Source organism: Borostomias antarcticus (genome assembly GCF_949987555.1).
Source record: "Borostomias antarcticus genome assembly, chromosome: 22".
Taxonomy (NCBI): Eukaryota; Metazoa; Chordata; class Actinopteri; order Stomiiformes; family Stomiidae; genus Borostomias; species Borostomias antarcticus.
The window spans coordinates 20294127-20311730 of NC_140255.1; positions in this window are offsets into that span (position 1 = coordinate 20294127).

The window sequence follows — 17604 nt, forward strand, 5'->3', positions numbered from 1 at the left end:
CCCCCTCGTCCTGCTCTGTCCTCTCCTCCTCCCCCTCGTCCTGCTCTGTCCTCTCCTCCTCCCCCTCGCCCTGCTCTGTCCCCGCCTGACAGGAAAACAGCCAGTCTCACTCTGATTAATTAATCTGTTCTTCCACCTCCCCAAGTCACAGCTTTATATTAGTCTTAAAGGGATAGTTCACCAAATGCAGATGTGAGTCTGTATCTCTGAGGATGGTACTGGACTCATAGTCTAGTGCATGTACAGGGTTACCTGTATCTCTGAGGATGGTACTAGACTCATAGTTTAGTGCATGTACAGGGTTAGGCTTAGTATCTCTGAGCATCATATTCTTTAAATGAGTTTCATTTAGTCTCTTTCTCTGTTGGTGTTCAGTTCGTACTGCACATCGGTACGTGCTTTTAACTTGAGCAAGTGGAAGGGGGGGGGGGGGGTCAGCAAGGGTAGGGAAGTGGAACTGAGAGACTGGTCTGTTTTTTTTGGGGGGGGGGGGGGTAGCTGTCCAGGTAGAGAGGGGGTGGTGGGGCAGGGGGGGTCTGACCGGAGGGGGGGTCTTCAGTGTGTAGCATGTGCACCATTATCAGGTTTACACTACAGGTTCCTCACCACCTCACAACCGCTGTCACGCTCGTTCTCTAGAGGGTTCTGCAGGTTCCTCACCACCTCACAACCGCTGTCACGCTCGTTCTCTAGAGGGTTCTGCAGGTTCCTCACCACCTCACAACCACCTCCACTAGGTAGATTAAGATTCACAAACTCAAGGTTATTTAACAAACTCAAGATTATTTTCTTTCCACATGCAAACCATGTACCAAAACTCCTCACAAAATTTGGCATAAGCAAGGTAAAAAGATAACATGATTACTAATCTAAAGAACATTTCATATATTCATGAGTGAGTTGGAAAAAAACTATTTGTTTTAGAGGAAAACCCTTAAATTCAAATTAGAAACATCAGATTATGTATCAAAATATTTTAAATCCCCAATGTCAATGGCACAGACTTCATTAAGGTCTTGAATTGAATTAATATTAAATTGAACTTCTTCCATAATCATTAAGGCAGCATAGGCATATCTGTAACAGCAGTTAAACACTTCCCCATACACTTAAGAACATTTCAAAAATAATAATGATGAAAATAATAACCATTATGACAAGCAGAGGATTGTCCAGCAGCGGAGAGAGTAGCTAAACCTTGCCAGTCATAATGTAATTATCTGCTTGGGTTAAAGGAATTTGGTAAAATATGGGTGCAGAGGTACTACGAGGTATATAAGAGGTAGTCTCTGACTATCCTAATAGCTTCAATAGGATGTGTCTTTTCATGCGCAATTTACTTAGTTGATATAGTTAGGTGCAGAGCAGTTAAACACGGTACCTTCAGGATAATCTGGAACAGATCTACAAATGTCAACCCTATAATTCTGAGTTCTTGATACTCGCATTTAGTTAAAACACATCAATAAGGAGATTCTTTCTCTAAATTAAACTTTAGTCACAGTTACAACAGTAGAACCTGGAAATCGTTTGTTGCTTTCAAATCTTACATATGCAGAATGTAGTATCTTCCATCCATCTTCGTCTACCGTATAGACCCAACAGTCTAGTGAAGTGCAACGTTCAACAGGACAAACAAATACTGGGGTGTGTTGATCTTGTGAGTGTGAGCGAGGGTGTGAGTGGGTGTGTGAGGGGGAGTGTGGTTGGATTATGATTGTGTGTGGCTGGGGTGGTCCTTTAACATAAAAAAGGTGACTGTAGCCAAAAGGTGACAAGTTTGCAGGTCTGATTATTCACAACGTGATGTCGCCTACATCTTGATATTGAGTTAAGAGGATTAGGTTTCTGCAAAGAACACACACACGCAAGCACACACGCACACACACACACACACACACACACACACACACACGCACACACACGCAAGCACACACACGCACACACACACACAAGCGGGATAACAGGATCTTACAGTATCTGCAGTAAGCACTCATACTTTCTCAAACTGTATGCACCTCTACGCTATCTCTCCTGTCCATCAGAGAGTACTGGTCTGCACACACACACACACACACACACACACACACACACACACACACACACACACACACACACACACACACACACACACACACACACTTTATCTAGATGAGTGTGCAGCTGAGTGAGTAATAGATTTGACTGGTCTCTCTTGCGGAAGGAATCTCAGTGAGACCGACCTCTGTGAATGAAGGTTAAACAAGTGAATTACTAAGAAATATGAGCTGTAGTGTAGGGGATATGAGCTGTAGTGTAGGAGATATGAGCTGTAGTGTAGGAGATATGAGCTGTAGTGTAGGAGATATGAGCTGTAGTGTAGGAGATATGAGCTGTAGTGTAGGAGATATGAGCTGTAGTGTAGGAGATATGAGCTGTAGTGTAGGGGATATGAGCTGTAGTGTAGGAGATATGAGCTGTAGTGTAGGAGATATGAGCTGTAGTGTAGGAGATATGAGCTGTAGTGTAGGAGATATGTGAGGAGATACTGTGCAGGAGCTGTGGTCCGGCCCAGAGAAGCATCTCTTTGTAGGACGGAGAGTGACAGAAGGCATGGTAATCTGGATTAGTTGCATCTGTCACTCCCAGACAACAAACACACATTGTGCACCACATGAAGGATGTGCATGGAATATATCTGTGTGTGTGTGTGTGTGTGTGTAACAGTGGCGGCTGGTGACTCAAAAAACTGAGGAGGACAGGAGGAAGAGAGGCGAACCGCTAATGGGCGCCAGGGGGCACTTTCCCTCAGTCAGTTATTATTTGAAATATCAGCTTTAAAATGTGGATTTACAGTCAATTTTAGCATATGAAAAACTGAATGACACTTTCTTTAACTACATGCAGCATTTATTTATCATATTCATGATAAAATATTACAAAACAACAATCAAACATTGTAAGCAATAGCAGTGGCGATTGCTCCTATAAGCCAGGGTGAGCCTGGCTTACTCATACAAATACAAATAAAACATTTTTTTTGCGCCTTCTTTCAGTAAAAGAAGGCACGAAAATCGACTTTCAGACTGTTTTTGACTGAAATGCGTCTTGTATTCTGCCATATCGCTTCATTCTCACCCGTGTTTAGCATTTTGGTAGTGCTCCGTCTCCCCCTACAGTCCTCATGAAAATACAGTCCAGGTTACGGTCCGTTGACAGCTGTCTTACTAGCTCGTCATTCACTTAACATTGTAGGCCAGGTAAAATGATTCTGGCTTACGGAAATCAAGACCGAATGAAAAATCAACCAATCAAATTAGCCCACACAAACAAAACCGCGAATAATGTCGTCATCAGTCGAAATGTAACCTAATCTGTCATTTGTCAAAATGCTTAAAAGTGGGCGTAGGGTAAGCCAGTTCTCAAAGTGCTTACATTGGAATGACCATTGCCATTTTAAAATTGGGACGGTTTATCCAATCAAAACTTGTCATGACTGTCCCGTCATTCACGTCACCTGTCAATCACATTACCCACTTTAGCTAGGCTATCTAGCTAGCATCAATGAACATGGAAAACATAGATCTTGAGTATTTGTTGAAAGTTGATTCCAAAATGAATTGGATTAAACGAGTTTGGGTAACGATATAAGGTAGGTCTTTTGTGATTAATTACCAGTTGTTATGGCTGTGCATTTTGCTTTGCCTAGATTTAATCAGCACTCAAGAGCGTAAACTTTGCTTCCTGGAGCGGTGGGCTAATACGCCTAGTAGGCTAGTAGCCTAAACACTGATTAGTGAAGTAGGGGAGTAGGCTATTGAGTGCGGTGCCCTAAGGGGGTGTATTTTATCGTCATGTCATTCCTCTTCGTGGTGCTTGGCCATTGTTGTCATATAATGGCTCTGTAGTTTATTTAGTGGGTCCCTAAAAGCTTGGTTGTTTCGCCCTAAATATTGCCCTCTTATTCGCTCGCTCTCAAATTATTGGCCTTTGTTGACGTGTTAAAAACATCAGTAGCCTAGGCTACTATAGTTTTCCTGTATGTTTTTACATATATAAACATGCCACTGCTCAGCACCCTTCTGGTGCTGTGAAACCCATCAGGGCATGCTTTGAAAGCTCACCCCCCAAAAAATTGTGCGTGCTGTTCTGGGACCCACCACTGAGCAATAGTTGTAATGGATTGTACTCTTCTCTAAAGAGGGAAAATAATTGATATTGGTGAGGTGCTGGAGAGGTTAGGTGATATATGAAAAAAAAAAATGATAAGGGGACACTGAGGTATGCTGGCTCTCAAACTGTTGGATTTGACAACTGGACAATGCAATACGTTGCACAGCAAATGCAGTATCCAACAGTTCGCTCATGGCTAGCTAGCAATGGTACAGCTATGGGATGAGCTCATTTGGGTTGCTGTCAAAGCTGCCACTCTTATGTTGCTATAGCCTACAATTATCAGAACAATATGAACATTCAGTTAAAAGTTTTCCATCCGCCCATCCATCACTGGATGAGGAATAAACACATCAGATCAATTCTCACGCAAGCAGGAGCCAGGCTGTTCAGTGCATTTCTCCGATCCGGTGTTGCGACCCAGTCTCTAGAAATGTTTTGGACGAGTTGCCGACAGTTTGCGCCTCCAGCCAATCTGCGCGCCTGCCTATGCCGTAGCCTGACGTGCACCTCGTAGTCTAACGTTACTGGCTATAGCCAGCCAGTGGAACTGTCATGTTCAGACGGCTCTAGCTCAAAAAGTATTTATGTCAGCTTAGATGAACAGTTTGATGTATAATATGTCCCATAATACTTTCGGATGTATTATATTATGGTGACACACAAAAAGTCTCCAATGGCACAGGGAAGAGAAACACAGACATCAACGCCGACTCAATCGGCCTTCACTGTGGTAAATCTGGAATCTGGAATGTGATTGGATAAACAAAATGTCAATAATTAAATCCTGTTCAGAGTACTGTCCTCCCTTGCGGTAATCTTTCAGCGTTTTGGCCAATCACAAATTAGCATAAAAAAATGGCATTACATTGATAGACCCCCCTAAGGGACCCGCCCAAGGGAGGAATTCCTCCCTTCCATAGATATCTATGGGTCCTCCAGCTGCATGTTATAGATGTCACTGTTGGAGCTTTAGAATTTCAATACTTGCTTTATGAACAAAACTGAGATAATATTAAATATTTTTTATAAATAAATACATTCATATTGATTATGGTGGATCTGGGATCTCTTCACGGTGGGGATCAGTGATGTGACAGGCGGTAATGACGGGAGGCAGGGGACACGTTTGGGGACGGTCCCCCGGAGAGCCTGTGCAGACTCCGGATGTTTGAGACGTCACTTTGAATCAGCACATCACAACGCCACAGAAATACTGCTCACCTGCAAGAGGGTGCGTTGGCATGTGTGTGTGCAAGGGATTGTTTTTATGCTTTTGTGTATGAACCACACAGGACTATAGCACCACACAGGACTATAGCACCACACAGGACTAAAGCACCACACAGGACTATAGCACCACACAGGACTATATAGTACCACACAGGACTATAGTACCACACAGGACTATAGCACCACACAGGACTATAGCACCACACAGGACTATAGTACCACACAGGACTATAGAACCACACAGGACTATAGTACCACACAGGACTATAGCACCACACAGGACTATAGCACCACACAGGACTATAGTACCACACAGGACTAGAGTACCACACAGGACTATAGAACCACACAGGACTATAGTACCACACAGGACTATAGCACCACACAGGGCTATAGCACCACACAGGACTATAGCACCACACAGGACTATAGCACCACACAGGACTATAGTACCACACAGGGCTATAGTACCACACAGGACTATAGTACCACACAGGGCTATAGTACCACACAGGACTAGAGTACCACACAGGACTATAGTACCACACAGGACTATAGTACCACACAGGACTATAGCACTACACAGGACTATAGTACCACACAGGACTAGAGTACCACACAGGACTATAGAACCACACAGGACTATAGTACCACACAGGGCTATAGCACCACACAGGACTATAGCACCACACAGGACTATAGTACCACACAGGACTATAGTACCACACAGGACTATAGCACCACACAGGACTATAGTACCACACAGGACTATAGTACCACACAGGACTATAGCACCACACAGGACTATAGTACCACACAGGACTATAGTACCACACAGGACTAGAGTACCACACAGGACTATAGCACCACACAGGACTATAGTACCACACAGGACTATAGTACCACACAGGACTATAGCACCACACAGGACTATAGTACCACACAGGACTATAGCACCACACATTACTATAGTACCACACAGGACTATAGAACCACACAGGACTAAAGCACCACACAGGACTATAGTACCACACAGGACTATAGCACCACACAGGACTATAGTACCACACAGGACTATAGTACCACACAGGACTAGAGTACCACACAGGACTATAGCACCACACAGGACTATAGTACCACACAGGACTATAGTACCACACAGGACTATAGCACCACACAGGACTATAGCACCACACAGGACTAGAGTACCACACAGGACTATAGCACCACACAGGGCTATAGTACCACACAGGACTATAGTACCACACAGGACAAGCATAATGCAGACCTGTACGGAGCAGATGGTGTTCACCCCAATAGCAGGGGAACGAAGCAGCTGGCCGACAATCTTTGTCACTACATACAGAAGCCTATAACATACAGAAGCCTATAACATACAGTAGCCTATAACCCAGGCCCGGCCTGACCCAGACCCACCCCTACATCTGCATAGTTCAGGCCTGGGCAGCATGGTCCCAACAAAAGACCCAACACCACGGGGAGGAGAGACTTTCTAACACTCCAAATAAGGCTCTCTTAAATGTCAGGTCTTTGGCAGGCAAATCATTCTTAATCAATGATTTAATTATAAAGCACAAGCTTGATTTTATGTTTTTAACTGAAACTTGGCTAGGACAAGATAACAGTACAGCAGTTCTTATTGAGTCAACCCCTCCGAACTTCAGTTTCATGAGTGAGGCAAGAATGCACAATAAGGGAGGAGTTGCCATCTTGTTCAATGACAACTTCCAATGCAAAAAAATATCATATGGAAAGTTTGACTCCTTTGAATATGTTGCTCTTAAGACCAAATTTTCCTGCCAAGCAACATTTATAACTATTTATAGACTGTGCGCATGCGTGCTGGAGCAAGTGGGGAATCTATTTCGTTTCTAAAGACGTTTCTAAAGAGCATATTACAGGGGCATGTGAAAAACCACAACAAGCCCTCGCTCTATGTAAGCACAACTAGCGATTCATAAAGACAGATTGATGAAAACAACTGTTTCGCGGCAGAAAATAGATTTTTTAGAAGCTGCATTCTCAGTGCCCCGTCCGCCGCCATTACATGGATATACTTGGCTCGCGCTGGATTTAAAAAAAAATTCTACAGGCCTCCAAATTACACCAAAGTTATCTCGGTGAGTCAACCAGTTGTTAATATCTACCCATTATTTAATGTCATCTAGGTCTTGCTGCAGTGATTTGAATCTGAACATCTACACTTGAGTAGCTTGGTGCATACACAGTTGTATCACCCACAAAAATTGTAATTGCTGATTTGGTTAGTGCACATGACATATCATTAATATAGATCAAATAGAGTAGAGGTCCCAGACAACTGCCTTGAGGCACACCACACTCCATCTTCAAGGGAAGAGATGATGCTCCATTTACATATACATATTGAGTTCTTTCAGTTAAGTAGGAGCGAATCCAGTCAAGAGCCATAATGAACAAGCTTTTCCAATAATATATAATGGTCTACCAAATCAAATGCAGCGCTAAAATCCAAAAATAATACACTAACAGATTTCCCCAAATCAGTTAGTTCTAGCCATTGATCTGACGTTTCAATAAGGGCATCCCTGTGGAATGGTCCTTGCGGTATACATGAGGATAGGGAGAGATTAAATCATTAATTTCCATATATGACCAAATCTGTTTACTAATTATACCTTCCAATACTTTGCTTAGTGTGAGTAAGAGACTGATGGGCCGGCTGTTCTCTGGTGAATGGTCAGGTCCAACACAGATCCATTAAGGGCAGGTGGGGGACTGGCGCCTGCAGAAAGCAAAGCTAAATTGAGACACATGGGGATATGTGGAAGTCTGTTTATACACTGCTACATCATTATTGAGGATACGAAGAGTACGCTGCTGCCAGTGGCACATCTAGGGTTGGGGGGTTGGGGTTATCTAACCATATCCAGGGTTGGGGGGTTGGGGTTATCTAACCATATCCAGGGTTGGGGTTATCTAACCATATCTAGGGTTGGGGGGTTGGGGTTATCTAACCATATCCAGGGTTGGGGGGTTGGGGTTATTAACCATATCTAGGGTTGGGGGGTTGGGGGGTTGGGGTTATTAACCATATCCAGGGTTGGGGGGTTGGGGTTATCTAACCATATCCAGGGTTGGGGGGTGAGGGGTTATCTAACCATATCCAGGGTTGGGGGGGGCTGGGGTTATCCAACCATATCCAGGGTTGGGGGGTGAGGGGTTATCTAACCATATCCAGGGTTGGGGGGGTGAGGGGTTATCTAACCATATCCAGGGTTGGGGTTATCTAACCATATCTAGGGTTGGGGGGGTTGGGGTTATCTAACCATATCCAGGGTTGGGGGGGTGAGGGGTTATCTAACCATATCTAGGGTTGGGGGGGTGAGGGGTTATCTAACCATATCCAGGGTTGGGGGGTTGGGGTTATCTAACCATATCCAGGGTTGGGGGGTTGGGGTTATCTAACCATATCTAGTAGCTGTACTACAGCTTTGATCTCAGTACTTCTTCATCTTGGGATAGTTGGGGACACCACTATATTTAAACATTGACCAGAGAAGCTGGCAAAGCTTGAGTAAACAGAGGTGTTAAAAAAACAAGACAGTGCCAATGTTGTTGCAGTTTCACCCAATCAATAAGATTGATCAGGAGCCAATATACGTGGCTGATCAATAACAGGCCCTATTGGATAAGGATTGGATTGGATGGTTGGATTGGACCCCATGCTTCCTCATGCTGATACATCATTTGATTGGTTTTTGAGAGATTTTGTCAACAAACGTATTATAGCTACAGCTAATGTTTACACAACGTATTGCAGGGATCATGCTGTGTATTGCAATAGGATTAATATTTCAAACTTCAGTAAGTGTCTCATCTTTGCAGGTGAAGAGCTTTTTACAGAGTATAGCTTTAATGGCTCTCAGCCAAGTATTCAGTGTAAGTAGCCTTTCACCCTGCCACCGTGTCAAATATATCACTACCCGTGAGGCTCAGTGATAAAATGGATAAAACTGCAAGAGCTGCAAGACTGCATGCTAGCGCCAGCTGTGTTGTTTTATATGGCAGTATTATAAGAAGCTTAATGGGCTGCACTTCAGAAGATGTGGGGACTAATGTATCAACTCAGTGTGAAGGTGTTAATGAGCATGCATCTTCTCAAAAACATGTTACCAAATATTTGATCATCAGAATTAGTTTTATTGCCATGCAGTTTTTCAACATACTAGGAATTTTTGGTCATGGTGCATAACATGGAGACAATGTTGGACAGGGTGCAGGGATGAGACGGGACAGTGCAAAGAGCAGTACAAAATGCTAGTGGAAAATAGGATAAGCTAAGAAAAAACAATATTAAAGTAGCTCGGTCTGTGTATGTACAGTGAGCGTGCGGAGTGTAATGTGTATGTGAGTGTGTGTATGTGTATATGTGTTTGCGGCGTGATATGTGAGTGTGGTCATATACAGTACATTCTGGTCATGTGCAAGGGTCTATAGACAGTGACTCTCAACGGGGGTGGGGTCTGTGGTGGGGCGGGGGCGGAATGGGGCTGTGTGGGGGGGGGGGGTTCAGAGGGGGGCACGGGCCTTGTAGAAGAGGCTGATGGCCGTGGGGAAGAAGCTGTCTCTGTGGTGTGCAGACGTGGTCCTGATGGACCGCAGCCCCCTGCCTGAGGGGAGTGGCACGAAGAGATAATGGTCGTGGTGGGAGGGATCGGACGCAATTTTCCTGGCTCTCTTCAGGATCCTTGGCCAGGAGGGAGGGCAGGTGCAGCTGATCACCTTCTCGGCGGAGAGGATGACGTGTTGCAGTCTGGCCCTGTCCTTGGCTGTAGCGGCGGAGTACCAGATGGTGATGGAGGAGGTGAGGATGGACTCGATGATGGAGGAGGTGAGGATGGCCTCGATGATGGAGGTGTAAAAGAGCACCATCATTTTCATTGATTGACCTTCTTCAGCTGCCTCAGGATGTACATCCTTTGTTCTGCCTTCTTCATGTGGGAGCTGGTGTTCAGTGTGATGGGGGTAAGGGGGCTGGTTTATTTCTGAAGTCTACAGTCATCTTCTCCCACCTGTAGGCAGACTCGTTGCCATAAGAGATTAGTCAGATGAGGGTGGTGTCTTCTGCAAACTTCAGGAGCTTGACAGACTAGTGGCTGGAGGTGCAGCTATTCATGTACAGGGAGAAGAGTAGGGGGGAGAGGACGCAGCCCTGGGGGGCGCCGGTGCTGATGGACCTGGAATCGGAGATGTTTTTGCCCAGCTTCACGTGCTGTTTCTGTGGGTTGGACAGGAAGTCGGTGATCCACCTGCAGGTATAGTCAGGCATGTGCAGCTGGGAGAGCTTGTACTCCAGTGTGAAGGGGAGGATGGTGTTGAAAGTAGAGCTGAAATCCACAAACAGGATCCTGGCGTAGGTGCCTGCGTGTTCCAGATGCTGTAGAATGTAGTGAAGGACCATGTTTACTGTGTCGTCCGAAGACTTGTTTGCTCTGTAGGCGAACTGCAGAGGGTTCAGGAGTGGGTCCGTGATGGATTTGAGCTGCAGCAGAACAAGACTCTCAAAGACCTTCATTACTACAGAGGTCAGGGCGACGGGCCTGTAGTCATTGAGCCCAGTTTAGGTCTTTGTTTTCTTGGGGACAGGGATGATGGTGGAGGTCTTGAAGCAGGCTGGAACATCACATGTCTCTCTAGTGAGGTGTTGAAGATGTCAGTGAACACCGGGGACAGCTGATCAGCACAGAACTTCAGCATGGAGGGGGAGACGGCGTCTGGACTGGCTATTTTCCGGGGGTTTTGAACAGTCTCTTGAACAGGCGGTTCACACCCTTCTCTAGTGGTCCTTGGTGCGGGTTGGGACACATGCGCTCTCACAGTGGCTGACGAATGACTTCACAGTGTCTGTGTACTCATCCTGGTTGTTATCAGCCTCTGCATCCGCCCAGTATTTAGGGATCAAGTGGACGGTTTCGTGGTTTTGAGTGTTGCAGGGCGGGAGACGGCTTGATATGCGATGTTTATTGTGGTAACAACGGTCGAGAATGTTGCCCTCTCTGGTCGAGCATTTAATCTGTTGACGGTCTGTGGGGAGTTCATGACTGAGATTAGCTTGGTTGAAGACCCCGACCACCACGAAACACATCGGGATGATCACGCTCAACACCCGGCTTTATGCGCCCTGATCCGCCGCACTAGGAGGATGTAGGCTACATACAGAATGAACGAGCTTAACTCACAAAGGGAATACAATGGTCTGCTGTTCATGAATAAAGATTCCAGCTCTGCAGAGCAGTGCTGCTGGATCACAGTAATGTTCTTGCACCATGAGTCATTCATGAAAAAACAAATACCCCACTACCACCACAAATACCCCCAACAAGGCTCTTGGCGGAGAGAACGGGGTCACGCTCCACTCTAAACAGCTGGAGGCCTTCCAGCTGTACGGTAATGGTGGGGATATAGTCATCTAACCATGTCTCTGTGAATGCCAGGATCCAGGACGATGAGAAGGGGTTTGTGCGATTTACTACAAAGCACCTTTTTGAGAATTCAAAATGAGAATTCATTTAAAAAGGGAAAGGGCATCATCAATGAACAATGTAAATATGCCAGATTTAGACAAAACTGCTAATCTTCATCTGTCCCTGACCAAGCTGTCATAAAAAGGCTTGCTAAAATGGGATGAAGGTGAAGTGAAACATACAGAACATAGATCGTTAAAAAAGCACTCAGTTCATTAAAACGTAAGCTGATAAAAACAAGTTTGTGTGTTAATCCTCCATTGTTTTAAGCGAATACTAAAAGACCTGTAGGTATGGAGTTCTTTGGGATGAGTTGGAATTAAGTTCCACTCTCGTGACCCTCTAATTGACCTCTAATTGACCAGGCAGACAGACTGAAAGCACTGTTTCTCATGGGGATAATGCAGTCCTCTAGCAACCTATGATGGGGAAAATATTGATTGATGGCTTTTCAAAATATAATGAAGACCCACTAAGCCTTTTCAACTGGAATCTGCTGCAACATGAGATGAGAGGGTGATAAACGTTGAACAGGTAATGGTCTCTTAAGGGATTTGAATAGATTTGCACTGCATCGTTGGGTTTATAAATCCCTAGTTCAAAGGTAGTGGGTTGAGCTTTTTGACAACTTTAATAACACATGCCCTGTGATCTTTGAGGCTAACTGGCATTGGAATTGAGTAGCCTGATGGCATGAATTGAGATAACATGACTTCACTTGGCCTTCCAGTGATCCTGCCGTCTTAACTGTGAGACTGGAGACGTGAAAGCTCTTCATTCAAAACCTCTGGGCATCACAGACACATGTGACTGTGGAGAGGCAGCCAGGCTCCATGTTATACTGAGACAGTTAGGAGAGTGGAGGACAGAGTAAGTCAACCTTTAGGAAATATTGTTGTTCCACTGTTTAAGTGGGATTTACTGTCCAATGATTGTGCTCCCTTGGGCAGACACATCCCTGGAATAGTGCAACATGGCGGTGGGTCGGACTCATCAATAAGTCATTGAGGCTGGCTTAGTGTTTGTAGGCATAGAACTGGAGCTTAAAGGATGGGTTCACTGAATAACACTTTAAGCCCTATTTCTAGAATCCCTAGCATGTTTCTGAGATGTACAGGTTAAAATTTCTCAAATGCCACCACCCCAGACCTAGGGCTGATTTTCCAGTGCGCGCGCATCACGTTAACATTACAAGTATAGGGCCTCTCGTAATATCGTTAAAAAAACAATGATAAACATGCATTTCAGACTTGGGAATGGTGCGGTGTCATCTTACCAGGCCCAGGATGCTAGCTCTGTATTGTATCGGAATTCAAGTAATTGAACGTCCTTAAATTTGGTTTTCAAAATAGCCTACTACTACTTCAGGGGTTTCGCCAGCTACGCGGAGGGATTGTGTTTGGTTCTAGAGAGTGGAAGAAGTCCCGGTTGGTTTACGTTTATTACAGGTATCCATGGTATCCATCAGGCTATCTACCGGTAATCTCGCATAGATCTCCCAAAACCTAATTTCTTCCTCATCTTAAATTTATGTTCTACAACGGAGAGTTTGGATACTTGATTCTGATTGGCTAGCAGCCATGGTAAAATACTCTGTAACCCACGGCTGCGACCACATAACAATTAGTATTAATGCGCCGTCAATCTCATTGACGAGGCCATTGATAAAATCAAGCGGTAGGTCTATGCTTTGCGTAGCAACCACTCGCAGCAACCTCGCCTTTTTCAGAAACATGCGAGGGATTCTACAAATAGGGCTTAACGTGTTAGTCAGTGAACCTGTCCTTTAATCAAGTAAACAGAGCAGTGCTATCGGGTTCAGAGACCCGGGGACGACCAGAGAAAGGGCAGTTTATAAACACTTTACATAATAAAGACTTGTGAACGCTCAAGTGGAGAGACTTCACATCCTTTGACCTGGGAGAAAGGTCTGGAATACATACGTCCCTCTCACTGCATGGTCTCTGCATGGGCTCACTGCATGGTGTCACTGCATGGTCACTGCATGGGCTCACTGGGCTCACTCCATGGTCTCACTCCATGGTCTCACTGGTCTCTGCATGGGGTCACTGCATGGTCTCTGCATGGTCTCACTGGTCTCACTTCATGGTCTCACTGGACTCACTGCATGGTGTCACTGGGCTCACTGGTTTCTCTACATGGTCTCATTAGTCTCACTCCATGGTCTCACTGGTCTCACTCCATGGTCTCACTGGTCTCACTGCATGGTCTCGCTGCTTGGACACTTTTGCATTGTGACTTATATTAAAGGAGTCTTTTCAAACCTCTAGAGATTGGTGCTAATCCAGTCTGAAGGCTGAAGGCCTAAAGGGGTGGATATTCTCCCACTCTGGGTGTTTGTGTTGCGCGCATGTGTGTGTGTGTGTGTGTGTTTGTGTTGCGCGCATGTGTGTGTGTGTGTGTGTGTGTGTCGGTGTGTGTTTGTGTTGCGCGCATGTGTGTGTGTTTGTGTGTGTTTGTGTTGCGCGTATGTGTGTGTGTGTGGTTGTGTGGATGTGTTTGCATGTCTTGGTTTGTATGTGTGTGTGTGCGTGTGCATGTATGTGTATGAGTGTGTGTGTGTGTGTGTGTGTGTGTGTGTATGTGTGTGTGAGAGAGAGAGAGAGACAGACAGAGAGAGAGAGACCAAAAGAGAGAGTGAAATGGAGAGGATTCTCCCTGATACCCTGAAGGCTTGGCAGGGCTCTGACTGTCTTTCCTCAGACTTCTGGAGTTTTTCCAGATAGGCCTGATAAAGCAGTCTGGTCCCAGCAGTCCTTCTCAGATCTCTCAGTGGGGTCGTTGCTCTATTGACCACATCCATGTATAGAGAACATGTGGAGTTCATATGTAAGGGCACAGTACATTTTTGTATTTTCATTCAAAATCAAAAATAAAGAAAATATGATTTTTATTTTAAATGAACTGTGGTGAAATCTTCAGGGCTCCTGAAATGAATATGTGTCTACGTATCAAGTATCCTCTGACCCCTGACCCCTGACCCCTGATGTTGTGATGGGTTGGAAATCAGAGACCAGTCCACTTTATTCCACTCACACTAACCGCAACCAATGGACTGAAACATTGACTCCTTACGTGCTTGAAACACAGATAGGAAAATTAGTGGATTTATTTTTCCATACTAGAAGACGATCTCAAAAGTATTGTGAAATCATGGTGTTGACTGTAAATTGACTGTAAATACACATTTTAAAGCTGATATTTCAAATAATAACTGACTGAGGGAAAGTGCCCCCCGGCGCCCATGGGCGGTTCGCCTCTCTTCCTCCTGTCCTCCTCAGTTCTTTGAGTCACCAGCCGCCACTGATACAGTACCTTTACAGTACTTATTACGTACAGTGCCTTTATAGTACCTTTACAATACTTTGTTATGTCCAGTACATTTACAGTATTTCCTCCGGGCTATAGAGACCATGTACACATGTACTAAGGTGGAGATCCCAGACGGCAGTGAGGAGTTAGACATCCTGGCCAGGGTTCTGCAAGGAGACACCCACACTCCCTAAGACTTCATCATAGTCCTGGACTATGTGCTCAGAAAGGCCATCGGGGGATGGGAGCAGGAACCCGGCCTAGACGACACCCTGCCCTAGTCCTAACGGACCTGGACTATGTGGACGATATCCGCCTGATCTCCCACCATGTAGAGCAAACACATGATCTGTGCAGAGTGGAGACAGAGTGTGCCAAGGTTGGCCTTCAGCTACCAAGGTCATCACCTACAACATCCCCCCTGACCATCCAGCTCTAGCAACAACAGGAAGCACTGCTCTGAGGGAAGTCAATGACTTCAAATACCTGGGTTCATGGGTCAACTCTTCAGAGCAAGAGCTTAAAGTGAGGCAGGCACTTGCATGGAGGGCCCTGAACGGCATGGCCTGTGTGTGGAGCTCCAGCCTCCCCCGACAAATCAAGCTTAGTTCCTTCTATGCAGCGGTAGAGTCCGTTCTCCTATATGGCTGTGGATGCTGGACCCTGAAGCCCACCCTGCAGAAGTCCCTAGATGGGTGCTACACCAGAATGCTGAGTACAGTACTTAACATCTACAAGAGTGAGCATGTTACCAACAAGCATATGAATGGGGGGTCACCAAGGGTGAGTGAGAAAATAGCAGCCAGGAGAATAAGTATGGTTGATCACTGCCAGAGACACCAGGATCTGCCAGCCAGTTAACGGGTGCTATGGGAGCCAACACACATGCTTTGGTCACAAGGGCGTCCCACACTAACATGCGTGGGCGTACTCAAGAAAGATTCAGGAACAGCCAGGTGTGTGGAGGGTCTAGCCAGGTGTGTGGAGGGTCTAGTCAGGTGTGTGAGGGTCTAGTCAGGTGTGTGAGGGTCTAGTCAGGTGTGTGGAGGGTCTAGTCAGGTGTGTGAGGGTCTAGTCAGGTGTGTGAGGGTCTAGTCAGGTGTGTGGAGGGTCTAGTCAGGTGTGTGGAGGGTCTAGTCAGGTGTGTGGAGGGTCTAGCCAGGTGTGTGGAGCGTCTAGTCAGGTGTGTGGAGGGTCTAGTCAGGTGTGTGGAGGGTCTAGTCAGGTGTGTGAGGGTCTAGTCAGGTGTGTGAGGGTCTAGTCAGGTGTGTGGAGGGTCTAGTCAGGTGTGTGAGGGTCTAGTCAGGTGTGTGAGGGTCTAGTCAGGTGTGTGGAGGGTCTAGTCAGGTGTGTGAGGGTCTAGTCAGGTGTGTGGAGGGTCTAGTCAGGTGTGTGGAGGGTCTAGTCAGGTGTGTGAGGGTCTAGTCAGGTGTGTGAGGGTCTAGTCAGGTGTGTGAGGGTCTAGTCAGGTGTGTGGAGGGTCTAGTCAGGTGTGTGGAGGGTCTAGTCAGGTGTGTGGAGGGTCTAGTCAGGTGTGTGGAGGGTCTAGTCAGGTGTGTGGAGGGTCTAGTCAGGTGTGTGGAGGGTCTAGTCAGGTGTGTGGAGGGTCTAGTCAGGTGTGTGGAGGGTCTAGTCAGGTGTGTGGAGGGTCTAGTCAGGTGTGTGGAGGGTCTAGTCAGGTGTGTGGAGGGTCTAGTCAGGTGTGTGGAGGGTCAAGCCAGGTGAAGTCTGAGGACGACCTGTCAATGTCATGTTATGTCTATAGCTCCATTAATACACATCAATGTAGCACATAGTGCTTTACATTTAAGAGATGGATACAAACATAAATCATGTAAACATCTAGACCTAGAAAGAGAGTTACATAGAGTACTAACTGCATCTGAATGTTAATAGTTGAAGGTGCACTGTGTAGCATATCTAATGTGTAGCATATCTAATGATATGAATCTGTACTGTAGATCTGTACCAGACAATTTAAATTCTAATGAATGGGATCAACTCTCTGAAAACACATTCAAGTTCCTAGTCTACATTTTGTTGCAAGACAGCTTGTGCGAAACCCCATAAGAATATTCATGTCATGTGACCTTTGAAGAATAGTCATGTGACCTTACGGTTTAACAGTGGTTGGGTCCTGCTATGAGAGAACCAATAATACACTTTCCTCAGCGAGATGCACCACAGCAATGACAATTTGGATGAATACTTTGAAAACATGAATGACTGAGAGATCTCGGTGGGAGATGCACAATGATTTAGTGGGGAACAGGAAGTAGCGTAGCACACTTCTTAGGAGAGCCTCCCGGCAACCTGTGGAGTTCAAGGTCCTCCAGGCTGAGCTGCCCAGCAGGTAAAC